The sequence below is a fragment of the Thermobia domestica genome, chromosome 12 (assembly GCF_964235325.1).
Source record: "Thermobia domestica chromosome 12, izTheDome1.hap1.1, whole genome shotgun sequence".
NCBI lineage: Eukaryota > Metazoa > Arthropoda > Insecta > Zygentoma > Lepismatidae > Thermobia > Thermobia domestica.
The window spans coordinates 27978390-28000863 of NC_137465.1; the positions used below are offsets into that span (position 1 = coordinate 27978390).

General features: G+C 36.5%; 1 protein-coding gene across 7 annotated transcripts in view; it reads left to right on the forward strand.

The window, feature by feature from the left end:
* The window catches only part of ash1 (histone-lysine N-methyltransferase ash1), a 261636-nt gene that overhangs the window by 145114 nt on the left and 94048 nt on the right, over positions 1 to 22474 (forward strand). The window lies entirely within an intron of this gene.

Sequence of the window (22474 nt, forward strand, 5' to 3'; positions counted from 1 at the left end):
TTTTTTTAAGCTTGTTATTTCACATCTAACGTAGTGTGGGTACAGTGTTACACACAATATAAAGCTCCGGAGAGTAAAACGAACCCAATTTCTTTAATAATGTCTTGTGCACACTACACTTAAGTAGGATTGTTCTTATTTTCATCAAAATAAGCAATTACATTTTGATCAAATACTGATTGTGTCTGAACGTATTGTAAAGAATAAGTAAAGTTAATTTTACATTTAAAAACATTCAGTCTATGTGAAGATTTATTTTAATGAAAATTTCTAGATATATTAAGGAAGTAATTAATAATATATTATTCAGATTAAATATTGAAATTTTATTTCCAAAATAGGTTGAACAAGTACTGTAAGGAAGTCAAATTATGCTTCATTAAAAAAAAAAAAATAGATAATGTCAAATGTTACACTAAGAGCAGTTTTCACAAACAATTAACAAATTCTGTAAATTCTAGTTGTCTGGTTAGAATTTCGACACTCATTCCTGTTAAGAAAATTCCAGATTTGTACTAATTACTTAAAATTTAAAAATTATTCAATGATTCTATATTTCCTGTTTGAAGAACTGCATAAGTCTACTTTTAGTTTACTGATTTCTTTTGTCCGATTATCGTAATGTTACGTGTGACGTATAGCATTATTGTTTATTACCAAAAGGACCCTTAACAATAGACCCAAAAGGTGTGGATCCGAATAATTGTAGAAGCTTTTATTATTATTTCACATAAACTGAGAGTAATGTGTACTAATTTGTACCAGTTTTAGAATATTTTTGTAAGTAGAATATACATACGTATATGAAGATACAAGAAAGGCATAAGATTTCAGTGAACACTTCAAATATGTGTGTTACGGTTAATAAGCAGGTTATTTTAAAATTGTACATTAACTAATGGTTTATCAAGTAGTATGCATCAATACAACAGTGCAGAAGAAATGATTAAAATCAGATTTTAATTCTCTTCCTGTAAGAGCAAAAACAAAATAAGAGTAAGAAATGTTTCTATTCAGATCAGTAGGTTTAATTTCCATTCGTAAGAGGTATACTATTTTTCTGATGCAGAGTCAAATCTTCTGTACACCTGTCAACGAAAGAACAAACATAGAAAATACTGTGTTTGAGTAGAGAGTATTTCAAAATGAATATCGGTCTTTTTTAAGGCTGTGTAGTATTTATTACAATTAACTTAAAATTATAAATCATACGTCAAATGAAAGAGGACGCACGTATGTGCAGGGACTGTTTTCTTTGTCATTAGAAAGAGATAGTAGCAAGGATTTTGCGTTTTACATTTTGCAAAGACTGAATCTGTAGTTGAGTGCAACCGTCTATGGAAGGAATTTTTTAAAGAGATGCTTACAACCACGTCCTTATCGTTTACAGTTGCTACATTCTCTAAAGCCTACAGACTACAATTTATGTGCCAACTTTGCAAAGGAGATGTTGCTACATGACGATAAAGATTTTCTCGATCATGTCGTCTTCAGTGATGAATCGACATTTCACCAAGTGGCAAGTGACTTATAATGTTCACATCTAGGGGTCAGCAAATCCTCACGAGATGGTACAGTTGCAATGAGACACCCCTAAATTGAATGTGTTCTCTGTCATATCCCGGCGGAAAATTTATGAACCTTTCCCGCCTATCGACTCGATGTGTGCCTTGGCAAATAGTGTTCACATTGAACATTTGTAGCAAAAACTGTTTGAGTTTTTCTTTTATTTGATGTATTATTGTAAGTTAATTGGAATAAATACCACGAAGCCTTAAATCCCCGACATTCATTATGAAATCCCCTTTATTATGTGCATGTGAGCCACACTCCTGTTATAAAGAAATATATGATGATTTGATTCACACTGATACCACAACAAGAGTAGAAATTGCCACAATGCACTTTGTATAGGGGAAACAGGCCTATACAAAATTTGTTCTTTCGTTTGTAGGCGTATGTCCTTTATAGTATGACTTGATAACCAATAATTCAATGAATTATCGTTCGTATATAAATATGCATAACTTATTGTTTACTGTACTCTTGAGTCTCCAGTTATCCTAGCTATTCTTTTAACAAAACTTAAATAACTGACATAAGAATAAGAAAACTAAATTCCGAACGTTAATAGTTCCCAAAGATTACATTTCATATCGTTACGTACTATTCTAGTGACGGTAGAGAAAATCGTGTGTAAATAAATTTGAGAAAGCAAATAAATACATATTGACTTCGTGTGTGAGGTTTCAGTCAACCAGTAGGTTCTCCTTCTTTTCTCTCTTTACATGGGTTTTCTCTTGCTTCGAAGGAATCATTCGGAACGGTAGTGGGCGGGAATGCATGACCATTTGACCTTTAAAAGCTCCTGGAACCCGAACTTGAAAGTAAACAGATGATTTTCGAGTATTTGCTGAAGCCACTTCAATAGGAGTTAGAGTTTACAGTCCTAGCAGGAGTTGACAGGCCATTTCGTCGAAGGGTTTAACTAACATCATAAATGAATTAAGGATGGGAATGAAAAAAAAAAAAAAAAAAAGATATTGAAGACAACGTTAAGTAGCTTATCACGTATATAGCGATGAACTAATATTTCAAAGCAGGAAATGTTATTCTTTGTTTTTAGTGGAGAGTAAACACTATTAACTATAATTTCTTTTTTTGTTTAGTTTTGATAATACTTAGTTTCTGATTATTGAAGTTAGCAAAGACACGAATATTTCTTATTTTTCCCTATATATATATATATATATATATATATATATATATATATATATATATATATATATATATATATATATATATATATATATAATTGATCCTTGAGTATACACAAGGTAGCGCATAAAGTAACAGAAGTTTAGAAAAAGAAAAAGCCAACTCTCTTAACAATATTATCGTAGTGTGACACCACTGGAAAGAATTTTATCGAAGCTTTGTCTGTTTAAACCTGTTCGATGAAGTTTGTATTTTGGTAAGCGTGTGACAAATACACATAGTGTGATTTTATTTTGTGTGATGTGATTGGCAGAGTGGGGCCTCGCCTTATATTGGTGCAGTTGGTCTGCTGGCCGTAGTTAGTCTAGCAGACTGAAATCACCACTGTGGAACCTTTGTACTCACTGCTGGGTATTGCTGTGGTCCAAAGTATCATCCCCATACGCAAAAAGCAATTTGCAACGAATTGATGTGGCTGGTGTCGCTATTTTTCTCCATTGTGGGCGTATCTGGAAATAGTGGAGGAAAATTTGTTATACAACTTCAGTATAAGGGACAAGTAGATGTATAAAACGTATATAGTCCTAATGCTAATCATAAAATAGTCATGACCCATTAACCCATTAGAGAAATCTTTGTGCGTACATGTAGAGTATATGTGCGTTTTGTTTGCATTTCTTCGTTGTAAACTTGCAACTGTGGTGAGCATTTGGTATGTCGCTCTGAAGCGTCCAGCAGTAGTCACCCAGCATCGATGTTCTCTATAGACCCTGATTGTGTAACTTAATCACCGAGATCACCTAATCAGAACGTTCACCATGCTCGTCACTGACTGAACCTAGGTTCTTGGGGAAGAAGGCAAGATGTGAGCTGAGGAAATGAATTTTGATATTTCAGTTCTTAAATTTCCGTACGTACTAATGCAATTCTGCTTAGCATTCACATGATCAGCAGCTTTATAATTTAGAAGGAAATTGACTTCGACTGACGAATGCCTCCCATGCATCGCTTTCAGGTAGTCTAGTTTGACTGTTGTAGAAGAAAACCCATTTCTGCACGGACACATATCAGCATATATTTTTGCATGGTCCCATGAAAACTTACAGTAGGTGTTGAATGACAAATTAAATTTTACGATATCTGTAAAACCTAACAGAGTATTTGAAATCAGCATAAACTATTGCATTAGTAAAAACAAACATCATGTCAGCTATGTGCACTTGTTTGTCAGTGTTATCAGAGGCTACTATGGCCATTGTCATGGTATATTTCACACATTTCTTCACTTTGAAAGATTTTGCAGAACATTATTCTTCTTGTACGAAGAACGGGCAATTCTGCTAGTAGTAAATAATATAGTGCCCCTTTGTGGTTGTGTAGCCATCCTTAGGTCAAAACCTAAGGAATGTTTCGGATCCTCTTTAAACAGGAGGACCCGTCTCTTAATAAACTAATCAGCCAACAGCAGATAATTTGGCATTATTTTAAGAGTGAACAGTAGTAATTCGAATCCCCCTTTCATTGAAGGTGTCCCTTATCAAACAGCAACAGTTAAATGTTTGTGATTGAGATCAAATCTCTCTCTTTACTATCTACTCCATGGTGGAAAAACTACAAGTTATTTGCATTGGTGGAATGAATAAAGTGGGAGGAAACGGGAGATCACCGAGAAAACCTACGAACAGTGTTTGCTCACCACAAAGCTTACTTGGCGCGAACTGGGATCGAACCAGGGACCCCACGCATCAGAGGTAAACGCTCTACCACTGAGCCTCCGTGCCCCCGTAAATACTTCGTGTGATAGAAATTATTAAGAGTATATAGATGAACGAATTGTCTTCGATTTATGCGTTGTCACAGTAGTGAAAATAGCTGGGCTACTTCTGGGTCTCAATTTAGATGTGAGTGGTGGGAAATATTAAAGATTAATGTTTTATTAAATGAAATATACTGTAAAGTCGACAAGATAAATTTAAGGCGTTTAGGAAAGAAAGGTCGCTTTGGCAGAGGATGTGACTCTTAATGAAAAACTTTTAAGATTATGGTTGCGTGTCAGAAGGGACAGTCAAACGTAGTAGCAAATCCACGATGGATTAAATTGATCCACTCATAACACGTTGAAAACTAAAATAATTAATAGTAATGTAGAGTTACATTTCGTAATGTTTTCTTTGAGGGTCTAGTGGAAAAAAAAAAGCCCGTGAAAATTAAATAAATGAAATCGTGTTAATACAATTATGTAAGTCGATCTACGTGCAAGAATCTGCATCCGTCTTCACACCTACCTATCATTTTTATTTTTATTTTCTTTCCGTAGAGAAAGTTTCGAAACCATTGCTTAAACCTGTCATGAATTCATTAGTGAAATCTATTCCGGTTGAAAATGCAATCCGAAAATGACCTTGCCTGAAGGACAGCTGTGATGTACACTGCATGTTCAAGCTTTAGGCATGATTGATGTTTTTGACTGTGATGTGTTTGCTGGTAGAAACTGTTCTCATTGAATGTGTGAGGGCAACAAGTCAATCAACATTCGTGATTTGTGTGAACTTCTTAATGCTTGGCGTCGTTTTTTAGGTTTCTTGAGACACGGTACATTTGTCGGAAACGGGTTGAAAGTACATGGCCAAATAAAGTTATAATATGGGAGTCCAAGTTTGATTTCCAGTACTAGAATCGCGACACGACTGCTTCAAATCATATAGTTCATAGACTCTGCTTCAAATCCAAGTTTTCAAACCCTTGAGAGCAATAATAATGCAAGTGGGACCGGTGTGTCAATCCACATTAGAAGTATCTTTGTATCAAATATTATAATCCTGGCAAGTAAATGTATGACGTATTCCTGGCAAATAAAAGCAGGATTGCAAAGGATTTAAATTTGTTACTTTCTCGGAAAAGTACTTCAAAAGTATCACACATGATCACAGAGATGGTGTAAACGTAAAAGCCGTAATGCTCTTTGCAGCAGTTTAATACTTCAGTCTGTTTCAGATATTTAATGAAACATTGGTAGATCTTCCAACACGGCTTAAAAGTACGTAATTGTAAGGTCGTGTTGTAATTACAACTATCAAAAACTATTGCAGAGATTAGAGGCACGGTTGCTCACCTCTGGTGCGTAGGGTTCCAGGTTCGATCCTTGTAGTGGACAACATCGTGTCCATGGGTTCCTCTGGGTACTCCCGTTTCCTCCCACATCCTTGTCCTGCCAATTTTTCCATCGTCATTCAACTTGCCTTAAACGTCGTCTCCCTTTGCCTAATGGACATAATTGTGGGATGTTAAACTCAAAGATTTTATTTCATTTTCAATTTTATTGATGTGACGTCATGGAAAGAAACAAAAGGAACAGTTTTTAAAAACAATTTTCCGCAAGCGCAGGACACTATTGTTGTCTGATTGATTTTTTATATATTAATCTCCCCTTCCCCTCTCCCAACCCGAGATTCTACCGTCAAAGTAAAAATATATATATAAAAAAAAACTTTCCAGGCTCGAACGTGATCTATGTTGAAAATCTGATCGATATCGGTCAGGTGGCTCAAGAGTCATTAAGATTTATTATATATATATATATATAATATCCCCTCCTACCCTAACTTCTACCGTCAAAGAGACATGATAAAAACCACCCCATGTCCGAACCTCATTTATGTTGATGATTTGATTAAGATCGGTTCGGTGGTTTAAGCGTGATGAAGTCACAAAGACAGTCACTTTATTATTATTATTATTATACTTGTCCCCCTTCTCCTCCCCTACGTTGTGCCGTCAAAGTAAAATGACGAAAACATCCCAGGTCCAAACCTTATATATGTTGAAAGTTAAATCGAGATCGGTCGGGTGGTTCAAGAGTTAAGTGTTAAGTTTTATTCTTTTTCTTATATATTTACCCTCCCCTAAGTTCTACCATCAAAATGAAATTTAAAAAAAAAAAAAAAATACTTCTCAGGTTCGAACTTCATCTATGTTGAAAATTTGATTGAGATCGATCGGGTGGTTCTTAAGAGTTATTAACTCACCATCATGTTCACTTTTATTTTTATATTTATGGATTTTTGTATATCTTCCCCTCTTCGTCCATTTCCTACGTTATTCCCTCAAAGTCAAATACTAAATTCCATCCCAGGCACGAATGTCATATATGTTGAAAATTTGATCGAGATTGTTCCTTTGGTTCAAGAGTTAAGTTTTATTTATTTTTTTATAATTCCCCCCCTCACCCTCCCCTAGATTTTACCGTCAAAGTGAATAGCTAAAAACACTCTCAGGCCAGAACTGCATCTATGTCAAAACTTTGCTCGAGATCGGTAGGGTGGTTCAAGAGATTAAGAGTCGCAAACATAGTCACTTTCAATTTGGATCTGAAGGTTTTTTGTTCACAGACACCGCTTTTCATATATAGATTAATATGTTTACTTTTACTAAAAATCATCTATGTAATTCTTGTCTAAGCAATTTTTTGGAAATAAAGCTTTTTAAAGAAAGTTTCCAGTTCCTTATAAATTTCTTTCCTACTTCTTAAAAATATGTCATATCGTGGTCATAGGATCAAACACTGAGGTACTTCCGATGATCATTGACACGTTTGTCTCACTTCCGTTAGCACTACTGTAGACTACTGTAGAACATTATTATAGAAGAATTGGTGGAATGAGAAAGTGGGAGGAAATAGGAGTATCCGAGAAAATCTACGGGCACGATGTCGTCCATCAGCACAAACATACTTGGCCGGGGGTCGAACCACGCACTAGAGGTGAGCGCTCTACCACTGAGCCACCGTGCCCCCCCCTTAGTTTAAAACAGAAAAAGGCGTTAGAGTATAACTGGTCCACCCTGTATATATATATATATATATATATATATATATATATATATATATATATATAACACGAGAACACCCACAGAAATTAACAAACGTTACTGTCTTGAAAGTAGCTGTCATGATCAGTTTTATACTAACTAGGAGATTTCGTGATCTTTGGTCTTGTAATGCCTTTTATTTCTCGTGAATATGTAGAATATTTAATGGAGTTTTTGTTGAGGACGTGTTAAGTCTGTCACTTTCTCGATACATTGACGTTGGGGTAGGGAAATCTCGTGCTTGTTCTCTTAAAAAACACACACGCTACTAACGGCCACGTGCATGTTTGATCGATTGTGAATTAGAGCTAGTATATAAAGAATGAAGTTAGAAGAAGGCAGTGCATTGTTTTTGTGATGAGAAAAACACCATGCTTCATTTCAATAAATTGTTTCCATGCTTATTATACTAGGTTATTCAGAGGAATCGACGTTTTGTGTATTTATGTATCGATACAAACTGTAAACTAGAAATGACGCTGAGAGCGGGTTCTAATTATAGGTGATGATCTGAGCGTAAATCTATCACTGCAGAGGCAGGCGATTTTGTTTCTGTGGCCGTTTTGAAAGCTGCGCAGTAGTGTAAACATATCAACACTTTTTCTTTTTAAAATTCTTTAACTATTTATATTGTAAATTGTTTCGGCACATAGTTAATTCCAAATCATATTTTAGCTTTTCAACTTCTGAGCCAGTTTCCATTTGATCATTCTTGTGTTTAAGTAGATAATGTGTTGAGCTTAAAATAACGTCTAGATAAAGGGGGCTATATATTAAATGTAAGAGAATATTTGTTCATGTTTTGTTTAATTAACGTTTAATGTCTCTTCTTTAATATCGAGACTATATGAGATGAGGCATGAAATTCGATTAGAATCGAACCCTGGTCTCAAGTCCGGAATTATCAGGAAGTGGTTCTAAGGTAACATATAACAGCAAAAGAAATAGGCACCCACTGTAGAGGCTCAGTTTCTAAATATAGCCTCTGTTGAGGCCCATTATGGTAGTATTATAATGGAGAAAGCACTATAAAAATTTTCTCTGAATGGGGCCGCGGTGACTCAGTGATAGATGGTTCACCAGTGGTGCATGGGGCCCTTGGTTCGATCCCAGCTCGCGTCAAGTGAGCTTTGTGGTGGACAAACACCATGTGTATGTGTTTTCTCGGGGTTCTTCCGTTTCCTCCCACTTTATAGATTCCACCATTTCATTCATTTCTCATCATCACGTCTCTCTTAGCCTGACTGGCATAAACCTGAGGCATAAAACTTAGATTTATTTTCTGCGAATGTTTGTTGGCTGTGAGGCCTTATCCTCCAATGGCCATCTTAAGAATCATGGTAATCTGTTTTTTTCTAGATTTTTTCATTTATTCAGGTTGGTCTCTTTTTCTAGTGTATAATTTACATGACTTTTTTTTTTTAAAGTAACTAAACTATATCCGAATAGTTCGGGCATCTAGGGAAACTGCTCGAGTTCCAGAACGTGATTTGGCGATGTAATTGTGGCTTCGTTGTAATCAGATCTAAATAGTATTCCGATAATAAATATATCGGGAAGTCCAGTTTGTCTCACTCCTTAAAGCTTAAAAGGTATTAAATATTCAGAATTTGTATTAAGTGAATAACAATTTTAATATTCACATATATAAAATAAAACATCGAGGCGACACAACTATTCCTGTTAGAAAACTAGCCAACCTCTATCAATTATTAGATAATAAAATCTCGCTGAATGTGAAATACCCCAAAGCATCTATATGTGTACATTAAACATTGTAGTTAATTAAGGAGTTGCAGTTTATAACACTTTGAGAAGTGTAAAGTTGATATCCCTATCCAAAGTGATGCAAACATTCCCTTCTGTGAAGCTAGTTATTCCGTGCTTTGCCGAAACGTTTTATCGGCCAAACGTGCTGCGCAGACAAACGACTAATTTGCATTGGGAACCTTTCAAAGCTCCGCGTTGTAGAAGGGCTGTAAGCGAGCGTAGGAGATAACTTCATCGTCAAAGCTATCACATGGATCGGGTTTTCAGGGAGATGAGTAGAATAGCGTTAATAAAGCCCTTCTTGTGATGACCTGCGCGTGACACACATGGCTGTATTTTAGCAAGGAATGTGTAATGTGTAGCGAAAGGGAATTGCGTACAAAGAGGCGTGTACGTCGTTTATAGCACTTAAATAAAAGAGGAAAAAAGCAGTTCCTTCTTTTCGTAATAGATAAACACAAGTTGATATTTATGTTACAAATCCATTTTTATTGTCTGTTAAGCCGTTTGATTCCCTGGTCGGTCTACATTTAACAAAACTAATTTAAACTAAACTGCCTACAAATCATTATAGCCGACCAGATGATATGTAGTCATCACATTAGTCTGTCATTTAATTCAAGTAGCTCCTCTATTCAGAATAGTAGGTAATTACCGTGCCCCGCAACATGAGGGAGAGGAGGATATATATATATATATATATATATATATATATATATATATATATATATATATATATATATATATATATGTAAAAATCATCGAAAATGACCGACATTAATGCCGAATCCATAGTTTCCGGGGCGCTGCGATGAACAGTGACACTTCCGATACCGTTCAAATCTAAATTCAGCCAAGTAACGTAAGGGAGGAGGAGGGGAGAAATATAAAAGTAATCGAAAATGACCAATTCAGAAAACGCTTTAATAATAGTAAAAAGTGACTGACAAATGGAACATACTATTTTTTCTTAATTTAACCCGGCGAACTGGGTAATTGATGCTAGTATATTAATAAAAAGTAAAGGAGAAGATTATCTGGGTTTCGAAATTCACACTAAAACCAAAATTTGCAACCACTGCGAGAAGTCAATCTCATGTATCGTCTGGCCGCAGTAATATTCTAATTTGAAATAAATTTAGTATGGCAGTCAGATGATAAATACAGATTGACTTGACGCGGTTTTGATGATTATGTCGAATTTTGGGTTTAATTGTCTATTCAAATAACCTTTATTCACTGAAACATAGTTTTGTATTGAACAATATATTAAAGGAGCCTATAAGCTAGTGTATATTAGCAGTAGAAAGCTGATGTGTCATTCATCCCATGTGGGTGTGACTTACTAATAGAGCGCTTATGTCTTGTTCGGTTCCAGAAATGTGAGTGTGTTGTAGACAGTATCATGCCCATCGGTTTTCTCGGGGTTCTTCACTTTCCTCCTACGTTCTCTTTCTATCCATTCCTTCATAACCATTGATTTCCAATAATCATCCATCTACTTGGGTCTACAGGACATAATATTCGGCACAAAACAGAGAAAGATGGCTTAGTGGTAGAGTGCTCACCTCTTCGGCGAAGGTTTTCAAGTCATGAGAGTCTGATGGACAATATCGTGTATGTGGGTTTTCGTGGAGTTTTCCCGTTTTTTTCCACATTCTGGTTCCACCAATTCTTTCATAGTCTCATCCATATCAACCTCAGTTCACGGCACCTGTTGACCTCGTGAAATTTAAAGACTTCAAACATTTTTAGATGTTGGGAGCAAAAAGCCATCATTTCCTCCCTACAATTTATCTAGCTCATTCTATATTTCATTAAGTTGCCAGATTCCCTGTTCTTAATATTTCCCATCACGACACATTCTGCTCTATTTATTTAATATTTTAAGGTATTACATCTTCCATATTTTCTCGACAGATCCAAGGAAACTCAGTATTGAAAAGATACGAAGAAGAGAGTTCTTTCATGTATCTTCTTTACTTAGTTGCGAATTCAAAATGAACGTTGTGTCAATTTAAACGTGACAGATAGTAATTGTCCATCTTCGCCACATCATTGACTGCTAACAAAATCCGTGCCTTTGTCGTGAGTTGATTGAAGGTCATACATTCAGTGGCACAGAATTTGACAATTGTCTGAAAGTCTTGTCTTCAGCTATTTATCCTTGTACGTCGTGCTCAGGAGCTGGAAGGTCATTTATGTCTCTTAGTGAAGCTGTTCACGTAGTTTACTAACGTGGCACGCTGCTGCTGCATTTGCGAAACGCGTTGCGAAGTTAATTTGTGACTTGTAGGTCATCTTTTATGCCTGGCTAATGTGGCAACATGGTAAAGTCGCGACGGTAAATTTACGGCTGTTTCCGGATCTGGCAGCGTGCCCTCTAGGAAAGAAATTCCGAATCAATATTTATTTTTTCCTGCATTTGCCAAATGCAAGTAAGGGAGATAATCTTCTTAGTATTTGACATTTCTTCAGAACAGTGGATGAAGATAAAAGAATTGTCGTAAAAGAATATCGTAATAAGGTAGCTTTTTGTTTTATTGCTCAAAATAGCGGGGGAACAAAGAAACGTAATAATTTTGGTTTAATAGTGGCGTGCAAATTAATGTTGATCATAGACCATTTCATTTAAGAGGAAATACATATTAAAATTCATCTCGAGATCATTTTGTTTAATGGTACTGGATTAATACTTAGAGAGTATTCATATACGATGTGAAGTTGTGAATTGCGGGAATTCGGGTTATATAAAGGTAACCAAGAAAGTTCTGACGATTTTTCACCCACCACCTTCGAACTTCGACGTACCTGGAAGATCAAAAACTCCCCATCACCATCGACAACGTTCTGAAAGGCGATGTATCCAATCGCGGTAGAATTTAGTGAGCCGTGAAGCAAAGAAGGTATCAAGTTCATTTTGCACCTCTACTGAGGCTTTGAACTGGCGTCCTCTAAGGTGTAATTATCCAAGGTATGGAACAGGTGATAATCGGACGGTGCAATGTCTGGGGAGTATGACGGATGCAATAGTGTTCCCCATCCAAGGTGTAGGATGATGTCCGGGTCATCCTAGCCACTCAAGGCTTAGCGTTGTTCTGTAACAGGAGAACCCCTTTGCGATTCATAAGTGCTGGCTCCCGAGTTTTGTATTTTTCTTAAACACGACTCAACTCCTGACAGTACATAGTTGCATTGCTCTGACGAGCTGGTAGCAGTTCCCGATGCAAGATGTCGCGAGCAGTCCACCAAATATAGGAGGACCTTCTTCTGGCCCAGTGCTGTTTTCTGCTGTTCTGTAACCGGTTCGTGGTATGCTAACCAATGTGACGGCGCCTCGGAGCTTCGTACAGGACCCACATCTCAACACCCTGTCCAGAAATGGTTCCTTCCCCAGACGAGATAGTAAAGAAACACAGGTGTCTGTTCGCGTTGCCTTCTGGCCCGGAGTCAAATCATATGGGACCCATCGAACCAACTTGTAGCGTTTCCCGAGTTAATGGAGGTGTTGCCGAATGGTTTCTCCATTCTCACTGAATTGTAATCCCAGTTCCATACATGTCAGGCCACTGTTCGCTGTAATTGCTGCCTGAAGATTTTCATCTTGTACATATGTTGGTCTTCTGGCACTTGGTGCGTCTTCGAGTGTTTCGTTACCGTCCTTAAACTTGTTAAACCTCCGTTGCACTGTCCGCGTAAGTCACCACACTCTCACCAAAGGCCTGGCATATCTTCCGCCCCGCTGCAGCGGCGTTTGACTCCAGTTCGAACTCGTACAGCATACACGCCCTTATGACGCTCTGTGGAGGTCCCATGTTGACTCTGTCCTTAGGCAAATTCATGGTGTAGCTGAACTACCACAACCAGGTAGTATGTTAGATATACCCAGACCAACAACTAACCTTCGCCTTATCTCTGTTCGCATTAACTCACGGTGTGAGGGCCAATGGAACACAGACCTCCATAAAAAGCGACGGAACTTTCTTGGTTACCTTTATCGTTCCTTATAACTATTGTTTTAAATCAACGATGTACAAGCAACTTCAAAGCATTTCCCTTGGACCACGATACACTTAATTTTCTAACACAATTTTTAGAAGCAGTTTTAAAATTGAGAATGATGGATGGCCTAATGTCTGTAGGACTAAAAGAAAGAAAATTTTCCATGTCTTCGAGATATACAACGGGCTGTCTAATCACCAGAAATGAAAACGGTCCAGTCTTCTTTGTTTCATTGTTCTTCCTAATTCCTTTATTATGAAAACTTAAAAGATAGAAGAAAAACTCAGGTTTAAGACAGAAAGAAAACTATGTTATCGTGCTTTTATTTAAGAAAGATTTGGCAAGTTCAACTTTTTATTTATTTTTTTATTTATTTATTTATAACAAGAACAGCAAAACAGAACGTGATAGTGAGGCATTCTGAAGCCAGAAATTATTATTATATATGAAAAATTCTGGTGATCTTTACTAAAACAATTATATTTTCGTTGCGTGCTTTAAATTAGTGTTAGAAAAGCTCATTTGCATATTCTTTAAAGTAAAACAATTCCAGAGTTGTAATAAGTTGTATAATTAGGTCCGTGTGTCAGTAGAACAAACTATTATTCCCAACAATAAACAATGACGAGCTGTGAATAATACTATACACATTGTTACAAATAATAATTGCTAATAGAAGGCAATCCTTTTTTTTTTTTTTTTTTTTTTTTTTTTTACGGTTTGTGTACTTTTTTTTCATCTACTTATGTTAATAAAGTTTCACTCGCCAGGTGCACATTAGCTGCGTCATACATCTTAGCATTTGTGGAAACTAATTCGTGTCGGACCGAAATATCTTTTGCATCAATTATAGATGCGGTACTTCCTGGTGAATTTCCTTTTTTTTTTTTTTTTTTTTCCTGACCGTGAGAAGAAGCGTCCCTCCCAATAAACGATAACATCTTGGAGAGAAGGGGAGATCGTGTACTATAAAACGTTTATTACGTCTTAGTCACGGATTCTTCTAACCGTAGTCTGGCATGGTAAGCAAAGTAGATCGAAAGATAGCTGTATTTTCCGGCTACTTTAAATGGATAACTTACGCCACCATCTGCTGCTAGTTTTTAAATTGATACGTTTTGTCATATTTGGTAATGCGTAATTACTAGTAGTAAGCAGGCAAAGGCTTAAGTGTAACATATACATATATGTACAAAGTAATATAGCTAATTCGTACATATATTGTGATATAACCCTTGCTGATTTGTCTGAATGACGCTAAAACCAACATTTTTGATGATTTCTGTTGTTTATTGTAAGTGTCTGAAAGTGCATGATTATAAAGTAGGGGTCACGGTGGCTTAGTGCTAGAGCGTTTACTTCTGGTGCGTGGCGTCCCTGACTCGATCACCGGCCAAGTGAGTTTGGAAACGTCGTGTCGGTGGGTTTTGTCGGGCACTCTTATTTTCTCCCACTTTCTCATTTCACCAATTTCTCCATCATTCACTTGCTTTAATCATCGTTTCCCGTAGCCTAAAGGGCATAATCGTGGGAAGTAAAAGGTTTCATTTTTTTATTTTCGTTTCATGATTACGAAGTAATTAGGGGAACGTGAATGTGAGAGGAGAATCCAAACAAGAATGAAAAGGAAAAGAGTTTGGAAGGACGTCTGCTAGGATTCCATTTAAAGGCACTGTTTCAGCATTCACTTACACCTCACGCTCACATAACCAGTCTGACCTCACGCTCACTTCGTGAGGTTGAGGTCGAGTGAGCGTGAGTTCCAAACTCGCGAGCGCCGACCTCATGAGTTGGACACCTTTGCTTGTGTCTGTAAAAGGCCTTTATATACAGATGTCAGGAATGACAGGGAGATTCATGCTCATATGTGAATGATGCGCTGTGTAGAGAGCGCAGGTTCAGCTAGTATATATATTAAAATGATAGGTTTATATGTTTGTGGACAATCTTTTCAACAGGAAGATCTCGAAAACCACAAGTGCTAGAAACGAGCTGTTTTCGATGGTCTATTCCAAATTTTGTGTAAATTTGCCAGTTCTCATTCAAACTTTCAAAACACTCGTTTTTATTTTTCTATTCCACATTTTAGGCGTCGTTGTTGAACCTATTACTTTAATATTGTCAGTAGGACGTTAAGGTTGATACCCTTGTAAAAGGCAACTAGTAGAGGAGATGCGTATAGCGGGTTGGACATTTCCGACGCTTTGCTTTAATCTGAATGACAAAACCTACTGCAAGGTGGCAACTTTTTAAGCGTGTGGACCCACAATGAGGCGTACTTTGATACGAAATTATAAGAAAATATCATCTATCACTTATCCAAGTTTGCCACAAACTCACCCCCAACATTCTATATATTAAAATACTACATTTATATGTTTGTCTATAGCAGTTCACTCGCTTTGAGAGCCTCCCTGTCCTTTACTTGTGTTCGTAAAGGGACTTGCACAAATATGGTGAGAAGTGGGAAGGAGATTCACGCTCATATTAGAACTGTATGTTATGTAAGTAGCCCAGGTTCAGCTAGTTATTATTCCAAAGAAAGTTTGCTGGCTGATTAAAGCAGTCACCTCTGGTATAAAGCGTTGTGCTAGTTCGATTCTAGGATAACTGAGCTAAATATGTGTAGTATTCTCGTAGTTTCTTCTACGGTTTAATCTCAATAGTTCCTCTTTCATCATTTGTCAGGTGTAGTGTGCAGCACATTACTACCGCATGGAGAGAATACACTACATAGTAGCTCCAATTACAGTTTGAATTTAGTGATTTAATAATAATAAATCATGAAAACGAAATAGGATTTTTTAGTGTGGATTTTAAATTGTATTATATAAAGTAGTTGTAAGTGAACGGTGGAATATTACCTTTAAGACCCTAGCTGACGTCCTTCCAAAATTATTTTCCACGTATTATTGTTAATTGTTCCTGGTGTAAAATGACTTGGCATTTGTATATTGAACTTTGCTAGTAAATAAATAAGATCTGATTTAAACTGCAGGTCGGTTAAATACAACTAAAATCCACAGTAGGTAAACCTGAGTGTCGTGATATTGCCCATTGTGTTATTTGGGATTGAATATAATTTCCTTCCAGGACATCATAGCAAGACCAACTTGTACTACTGCTTCCTGTTTCATCATGTTTACAGAACAGAAGAGTAATTCTTCGTATGGTTGATTATAAGCTTTACATACGTTGTAGGTGCGACACAAGGAAAGCTTTTCATTCAACATGCTCCGGTGTTGACAGGAGAGTCATTCGGAGAACGAAAGTGGGACGAGTCTTTTATTTGCTTTTTAAAAGAGTATTGTCGCTGTATTTCATGGTGAATAGAGTTGGGTGGCGAGTGTTTAGCATGACGTCGTAACTGTCAAGATAGTCGAAAAGTCGTTTTTCCTTGCGTCACTTGGCCCACTTATGAATTAAATAGATGCAGTGCAGGATGTAATGTTTGCTGTTTTAGTTTTGTGTGTTTGTGTTGTGAGGTGCAGGTTTATCTTGAATCACTGTAACACAGAAGTAGGTTATGATGCATGACTGTCATTTATACCTTTAAAAATTACAATAACAACTTTATTCTCGGGCGTCTGACTACAAAAGGGAATTCTTTGTAGTACGAGAGACATCTTTACAAGGAAAAAATCTGAAAACCGTGAGTTTCAACATGAAAATTCACTTTTCTGTTCTGTTATAGTAATACATCATAGTGTATTTTCAATATACGACAGGCAGATAATAGAGTGAAACTCGTGCCGATAGTTCGTCTAGTCCTGGGTTCGATCCCTAGTGGAAGCAGAGAAGTTTTCTGCATTGCTTCGAGATTTTAAGGCTGCTGGCAAAACTGTGTAAAGAAAGCCATCGTTAATGAGGTTGGCAGTCGGATGTGCTATGCCGACCATCCTTCTATTTGGTAGCCTTTCGGTTTAGCACCAGATAATATAGATTCCATGTTCATTCTGTGTGGAATCATCATATATTTTTTTCGTTACTAACGATTCTACCCCTTACATCATTATTATTCTTTTTGCGATTGTGCTAACCTACGACATATGACTTTTGACTCCTGACATCAGATATTAAAATGCATCCAAAAATTCTATAGATATCATTTTATACCGTCAGCCCCTTTCACAGGTTTCGAAGCTGTTCCGCCTGTTAGTTGTGTTTTGTGGGTTGCGGAATGGTGTAGGCTAAAACTTCCTAACTGGTTATTGAATGAACTGCACAAAGGGGTGCAAATTGCAGACTTTTCATCAATCCATTAAAAAAAAAGGAACGAAAAGTCAAAGATTAAACGCATAATTTCCATGTACTATTTAATGTTGAGCAGTTCAACGCCAAAGCATTACCTGTGATCTATGTGAAGTCTTTGTAAATACTAGAAAAATAGAATCCTTTAGAATTTTGTTTTATTAATATTATTTTAAAAGTAGCTGAGAGACAAATTTGTAAGATAATAATCCTTTCCTCTCAAAAATAAAAGGGAAATGTGAATGCAGAAGAGCCTTACGTAGAAGAGATAGGTGGAGTTCATGATTTATTAACGATTGTATTGTTGCTTTGATTGCTTTCGGTACTGGGTTACTTGTCTTAACAGGAATTAGTTTCATATAAAACTTCTTTTTTTTTTTCATTATATAGAAGGGACAAAAATAAAGCTAGTTATACATAATCCTTATAGTATAAAGAATCCTTTCACCTAAACCAAATATTTGTAACAGCTGTATTAAACTTCTTTCTTTCTTTGGAACAATAACACGGAAAGTTGTGTAGTACAAGTAGCTCATTAAAGTTTTCATTTGATACGACTAACAAATCTGATCTCTCCGACGAGATAGGCCAGAGTCCGAGTCACGTTTTATTAGTGCTGTGAAGCATGACGAGCTCTTCCAAATTATTACTGATCGATTGTGAACGTCATGTCAATGACTTATATCCTGGTCAGTGTTGCCATCGAGTTACATTACTAAAAAAAAGAAAAAAATGTCTTACTTGGTAGCATATAAACAACGAGCTGTATCTGGCTTATTCCTCTATACCTGAGAATGAAACACTTTGTGGTACTGGTTCTGATTGTTTATATTAATAAGTAGTTATATAGTTTGCACTTTAGCTTTTCTTGCGCATGGTTCCGATGTAGGCAGGTCATGGTGAAGAAGATCGAAAAAAAAATTAAATGAAATTCTTGAGTTTCACGTCCCACAGCTAAAGGAGATTGTGATGATAAGCAATGAATGAAATAATTGAATGAAGAAAGTGGGAGGAAATGGGAGAACCCCGAGGAAACCCACGTACACGGTGTTTGTCCACCACAAAGTTCACTTGGCGGGAGCAGGGTTTGAACCCGGGACCCCATGCACCAGACGACAATGGCTTAGTGGTAGAATTCATGTGTAGTTTGATTCAAGACTATCGTTATGGATTTTCTCGGGATTCTTCTTTTTTGCTCCTGCATCTCGTACTGATTCTTCCATGGTCGTTCAGCTCCACTCATTGTTCATCTACAGAGCATAGACATAAATGCTAAAATATTTTTTTTCCATATTTAATAATAAAAAACAAGAGCTCCCATTCGAGAGATTTAGGTATTATCGCCGGTAGGAGTATTTATGATGTAAATTTGCGTTAAACTATAGGTTCTCATCTGAGAGCCCCACAGCTTAAAGGGCGTTAAACAGAAAATACAAAATGCACCAAGTTTTTAGAGCTTACTTTAAATTTGTTATGGGTTGCAAATTAGGAGATATAATTAATTTTGACTGTAAGGACACAACTACAAGTAGTAACAAAACTGTGCAAGTGTATTACTGTGATATTACCCTCACACTTAACTTTTGCCATACCTTCTGGACTAGCTCCGTGTCTGTAGCCAAGTGGCTAACGCATGTTAACCCAAGTTCGATTCCCGGTGAGGGATGCTGCCTCAGTAGTAGTTGAATTCCCACTTTTAACCTATTCACTGCTGACATATTTAGAGACTACCAAGCCTTAAGCAGAAAAATCTGTATATTATGCTGCCTTTTCTAATCCTTATAGATTGCAGAACATCACGAAGATTCAAAACCATGTTTTAAACTTACATGCATTATATTATATACAATATATTTTTAACATATACCCGTTAGACCATCGTGTCGAGCTGTAAGTACATACTAGAATCTACTTCGTTTTACTTTCGGTTTCTGGACTATCCAATTATTATTATTATTATTATTATTATTAATATTATTATTATTATTATTATTATTATTATTATTATTATTATTATTAAATATGAATGCCGTAGAAATTATTTTGATGGTCTTTCCGTAATATAGTAGAACCGACTGCAAAAAAACCCTGTTTTGACACGGTTAACAATATACGTTTGAAAATCTCCCTTTTGTTTTAAAAAAGAAAAAAAAAAACAAAAAACCAGAGCGCGTTGTAAGTTCAAAAATAAATACATTTTAGAAGAAGATTTTAAACCATTTATTTTCTTCGTTCCTTGTTATCCTTTCAATTTGAATCTGTTGTTAAGATGAAAGTAACGAGAAAGGCTTACTAAGTATTACTGAGAGTGGAAAGCATTATTAATTTCGCGTTAAAAAGAAAATTTTTTTTCCACTTTCACGTTGCCAAGGGAACAATAAAAAATGAGAAAAGATATGTCTGCTTTGCTTCGTTCTACACCCAACGCTATGACCCAATAACACGAATGCTTCGTTAATGTAATCAGGGATCACTCATTTGAAGTTCTAAATCTTCAGCATAACCGCCAATGCGAAAGTCTGGTAACCCACTTAGTATTTTACTATCTAGTTTAATTTATTCATATGCTGTGTCCAGGGAAAAGCGTTATTATTATTCACTGTAAACAAATTAAACACAACTACAAGGCTGTAAACATCAATTTAAATCTACGAAAAACTTTGGTGCACTTGTTCCGTGTTCGATTCCCGGCTCAGTTTTGATAATGTGAAGTAAACAACCACACGAAGCCATCTATGCTAAAAGTATTGTTGTCTTCTAGGCATACACTCCCTTTGGAGATGCATTTAATATGAGTAAAGCCTTTCTGAAGTTCGCCGTAGGGGCATGCATCAATATTTGATTGAAAGTATATAGGTTCAAAACAACACCGACAACGTTTAATAGGTGATTCCCTACACCAAGGTAAGGCAAAAAGTATAAATCAACCTGGGTGTAGAAATGCTTCCTTCCGCAACTGTGACCAGCAAAAAATTTATCCAAAAAATGCAAAAACAGCTATTACTCGAGAACAACTTGTCCGGTAGTGGAAGAAAATGTAAATTATTTTTAGTCGTAGATATCATTAATGCACAATTGGATGTGGTGCAGGGGCGGCGGAAACACGAGCCCCTAAAGGAACTTGAGAACTCATGATGTATGCAATATTTCGATTAGCAAGTATCATAGAACATCGTTCAAATTAGAAGAAGCCGTTAGAACTTAATATAAGGAGAATGTCGTATAGTTACAAACAATGCACCACTTTTAATTTCTCTCTTTAAAAAAAAAAAATGTAGAATGTATCCTTGGGGTGTTTACATTCCTAAAGTAATGCACTATTGAATTCCCACAATCCTTCACGGTGAGTTGACATGTTTGTTGATTCCCATTTCCATTCACCCGACTTCGATCCGACATTTATTTTCTAGTTATGAATTTTCGCATATTTTTTTTTCGACAAATTTTCGACTGACCATATTGCCGTATGGAAACAATTCCACGCCCAAGTTAACCTGTACGTTTAGTTTTATCTTTGTCAAAAATCACCTCCTAAATGTTGTCGGTGCGGTTTTGAAACACCCTCTACATAGGTTCCGTCTTACATAGCGTCGGAGCTGAGTAACTCGTAACTAATTAATTAATCAATTGATGCAAAGTGGTAAGTTTCCTGCGTCCCGTTTTCTCAGTTCCAGGTTTGCATTTTTCTCAGCTGAAACCTAAATATTTTCAAATAACTCTGTGCATATAGTATGGGCCGCGGTGGTTCAGTGGTAGTGTTCATCTTTAGTATATAGGGTCATTTGTTCGATCCCAGCTCTTGCCAAGTGAGCTTTGTGGAGGACAAACACCATGTGGTGAGTTTTCTCGGGGTTCTTCCGTTTCCTCCCACTTTCTTCATTCCACCATTCCATTAATTTCTCACCATCACCGTCTCCTTTAGCTTAGCTGGCATAACCGTGGGACGCAAAGCTTAAAGATTTCATTTTCAGCTCTCTGCATAGTCGAAATCTTTGTGTAGAATATGTAATTGTTAAGATGTATTTACATTCATTATCAGCAACGAGGTGATGCGAGACGACACGTATTTTGGGGTTCTGTAGTTTAAAGTAGATTCTGAACCACTGTAGTGCTCTCAATATGCTTTTCCTCCCGGAATTGAAACTAGGATCTCGTGCATTGAAGACACTCGTGCTAGCTATGAGACCAACGAGAAGGAATTGTGTGCAGAATAGTGGGAGATAGATGCCGTTTTTATTTTGTCCCTTTGCGAGGAAACAAATTTTCCTTAAAAGTTTGAAGGTTTTCCGAGTTTAATTTTAGCTGTTTCCGGGTTAAATATTCTATATTAACGGCGTAGTTTCGAACGATACCCCTCACCCCTTGAAAATTGGAGAGAAAGAAGAATAATTGACTGGCCAGATCGAATCTATAATGAGCCTCGATCTTCCTCAAACTTAGGCATCTTTAAAAATAATTGCAAAAGCAAATTTAGCAAGTAAATTACAGTCCTTTTACGATCTTTGGCAACCAGGAACATGGTTTTTAGAATAAGTAATATTGTATCATCAGTTCCCAGAAAATTAGACATACATGAAGTCTAATTATCAAAACTTTCGTGAATTGTTTGCTAAGAAAGAAGTCAAACAGAGAGATTTGTGTTATTAAAAAACGTTTCCTTATTGGTATTGTTACAATCATTGTCTTTTTTTTTTTCGCTCCCTTCTCGTTGTTGACTAGTATTGGTGGTACGCATGTTACAGTATCTCAGGTAGTAGGTAGCTCGAAAATTCTCCCTACGTAAGAGAAACAAAAAAAGTAAACAAATACCGAGAAGGATATCAGTGCTCCTGCGGGAGCGGTTTCTAGGTAAATTCTTTAGTTGAGC